The following is a 3,954-nucleotide window of genomic DNA, read 5'->3' on the forward strand; positions in this document are numbered from 1 at the left end:
TTGCAGACACCAACGTCACAGTAATATTCCTTACTATAAATTTGTCCTTTACTGCTCCAATTGAAGTCGTCTCTGCATGTGTGCTTTGAGCTGTAGGTAGATGCCTTCCATGTGACGGTTCACTACTGCCACATGCCTCCCCCCATCACAGTACAGCAAGGAAACGCTGATAATGGTGCGAAAGTGGAGACGAAACCCAATTCACAATTTGTCTACATCTCCTTCCAATCACCACCTTCTCCACGAACTGGATGTGGAAGATGTCGCAAATTCATTGGGCATTATTCAGTTTTTCCGTGGCCTTTTGCAAGAACAACGCATCTGCTTAAGCTGAAGACAGCATCTCCTCAACATCCTCTCACTCATTTATTTTCTCCGACACGACCCACTCCCTACCGCCCGATCCGCCTTAGTCTAATTTTCCCTTCCCTTATGAAGACCATCGGCATTTGCGATGTCTGTCCCACTTCTTCAACCTCGAGGGGATCCAAAGCTGGTCTTCGGCCCGCATTCTTTAGTCCCCATTCCTAATTCCTCGTTTTTGGTGTGTAGCAATTAATTGGCCGAGTTTGGCCTCATGTGCGACCGCAGGTTCTGCTTCCTACCCTTCCTCTTTTAATTGACAGCTTGCATTGATTCAGTCCCTTTTCTTACACCTTTCCCGTTCCAATGGCTGAACCTAAAGGCCATGTTACCAACATTAGGTAAATTCGTATCTGGGAAAGTAAATTAGCACTACTGAGCTGGGCATCTTTCATCAGCAATAACTTTACATACAAAAAAGCGTGGTAACAGGTCCTGGATTTACATATATGCTTCTCCATGCCATGGATATTTTTCCATTGTGTCAGGTCTTCTCTGAGCGAGGGTGGATTGGCTGCGTGAAGGTTAAAACAATCTTGAGAGTATTGTCATTACTGCCCATTTAAGCAGGTTTGGAGTGTTCGAAGTGGCTCCAGCTTTACGAAGGCATGCCTTAACTGCATGGATTTCCCCAAAGCCCAAATAGCAGCACTGTCACTGCTTCTCTATTTGTCAAATGATGGATAGTTGGATTTGTGGTTGGAAAGCAGGGTTCACATGATATGGAAACATTTCTTTGTCTTGTTTACATTTGAAGGCAAAAGGCGTAGTCGCTGAGTGGCTTGCAGCCATAGCTTTCCACCAACCGTAACAGTAACACACTTCTCTTTTCCCTTCTGTACAGATCATATGAATCTTTACAGTGACTTGAGACTCATTCCTCACAGACTGCTACCTCTTTGTATTCGACGCATTGAACTAGTTGTTAGCTTAGTCACTGGCTCGTTCATTTGTGTCTGAATAATTTTAACCGCAAAATCAGTCAAAGGTTGCCCTCGCAAAACGGTTAACTTTAAACGACTGGACTCTCATTCCACATGGTGTGGCTGATACTGAAGGAGTAAGAACTCTAGTTGCGATTACTGAGATACTATTTTCTAAGGCGTCACCAGAGTCTTCTCGAATTCTGCGTAGTTGCGATCGCTACAAGACATTTGGATGTGCCGTATGTTTCTTGTATTGAATTCATACTTACTCCTTATTGTGCGGGAATCTGGTTACTCCACTAGCCGCACTCCTTCCTAGTTCCCACTTTAAATTCGTGTGAATCGGTCTCTTCAGGTGGGAACTGAATAGGGTCCGCACTGGAGGTATGATGTACGAGAGTGCCGGGATCGAGACATGGTCAAACGCTCAGCTCTCGCCACTATTGTTTGTATCTGGATCTGAAGTCCCTTTATAGCGGTGTTCTCCACAACGCCCGCCTTACACCAGCATGCTTATCAATGCAGCCTGATGAAGGACTTCGGAGTGGAAAAGTGGGTTATTATTCTAACGTCAAAAACCATAGACAGTCTTCGCCTTTTGCAAAAGTGCTATTGTACATGCTTGATACATAATGACAAATTTTATCATCGTAAGATCTACTGGCTCCAACATTGTTTAGAACTTACCCAGCTAGGTGATTTGAGTTTTGAAACCCAAAGTTGAGAGCTGTTACACTGACAGTGTTGGAAGTAGAATCAGGATCATTTCAAACGCTGAACTTCTGATCAACCTTTCCGTCGACATTGTCATCAACTTATTCAATCTCATTGACCCTCGATTATGCTTGGAGTTATGAGCGAGAAGCCATCCCTTCTCCATTTTCTCTTTCTTTTGATCAGCGGAACCCAAAGGTCCTTCTCCAGCAAGAGCATTACTGTCGAGAATCCTAGAAAAAGTACCTTGGACATGGATATATGCTTTTCCATACCATGGTTGCTATGCACAGTACAGATTCATTCGGCGTGAATAGAGGGTGGTTTAAGGCATCACTTGATCCCCCTCCTGTTTCGGGCACATCAAACAATCGAAAGTGATGCCAGATCTCCTTTAAACGAATGTGAATTCGTTGTGTGGAGGTTCGTGCAATATTCACAGTGCTGGCATTACTTTTCTTTGAAACATCTTCAGATGAATGGAAGGCGGTCCTTCGCCCATCTCCCCTTCAACGAGGATAGTGTCTAGGCGGCGCCGGTCGTCTATCGATTAAGTCACAAAATGAGAATAATATTTTAAGTTCTCTGCACAAACTCTGAGCAATATTGGAAGAGTGGCACTTTTGCTGCATAGACACCTCTTGACTCAGGCCGTCTTCGCCCCGAAGTGGTGCAAGAGAAAGCAACACTGACTCGACAATGACAAATGACGGTTGGCCGAGGGAAATTCAAACCAAGGGAGCGAGGTCAGGACAACATTTTCTGGTCTACATGGCTACGCAGTAGGCCAAGAACACAGCCTTTGTAGCATTCACTACAAATGGGCTACTGTCTTGTCATCCAGTCATGGCGTCACTGCAATTGTTCTTGCGATGGAGCTACCATTGCGCAGGCGCCAAATCCACTGCAATGGCACACATTATTGAAAGACAATATTTCGCCTAGAATTGCACATGTTTGACCAGTGGGGAATGTGGACTGTTGCACTTGACGATGTTGGTGACGAAATACAGGCATTACGCTGGCCACTAACCAGCGTTGAAATGTTGGCGTGCCTTGAACACGGTAATATCTAATTCACGCTCAGTGCAACGATGTAATTTGACGCAGGGAGGAAGGAAAGGCACAATCATTGGTATAGGGACACTGGAGACCATAGACGCTGGCATCAAAGCGCGATTGCGAGTGAAGTGTGAATCCGCTGAGGGGATGCTCACAGGTGACGCAGACAGATAACAAGGGGAAGGACACGAAGCCCGACTGTGTGGCTGTGTAGGTGCAAAGTTGAGAAGAAGCAGAGGTGGGAGTTACGGCTGTGAAACTGCAATTCTGCTTTGGTGCACACTCACTAGTCCATTGCCAGTTGCATTTTACTCTCTTAGTTCACTTCACCTTCTAACAGTGGTCGAGATTCGTCCTCCTCCACCGTAAAGTGAATGCCACTTTTCTTGTTGCTAAATATCCACCCCTGCCATTTACAGCCCTTACTCCACCTGTTATTCCCAATCACAAGTGTCAAGAGAAAAAGTGATTCCGCCTTCATAATTTGCAACTACACCCCCTCCGAGCTCTTGTCCGCTCTCTATGAATCTCACGCTTCTTCTTTACTTTTGGAGTAGATTTCCAGAATGTTAGATGTAAGGTTGATAAGGTATCACAAGCAACGCAAATCCCGGTGATAGAAAATTTGCACTGTTGACCAAAAATAAAGCACAAGTCACTGCTCTGTCTGTTCTAAAAGCAGTGGGTGTGGTGAAGAGGTCATTTTTTTTCCATGACTTGGGAAAAGCGGAGCAGCCCGTCTACAGCACCCCTTTTAGGTTGGCTATTTTACGCCTTTCCTGCAACAACCCAAGTAAATTATTGGACAAGACAAGTCGGAAATAAAAGCACAAAAACACTACACTTCTGGTGAATACACAGGAGATCTAACCACGTAATTTGTCTTTTG

This window comes from Echinococcus granulosus, assembly GCF_000524195.1.
Source record: "Echinococcus granulosus chromosome Unknown EG_S00015, whole genome shotgun sequence".
Lineage (NCBI taxonomy): Eukaryota > Metazoa > Platyhelminthes > Cestoda > Cyclophyllidea > Taeniidae > Echinococcus > Echinococcus granulosus.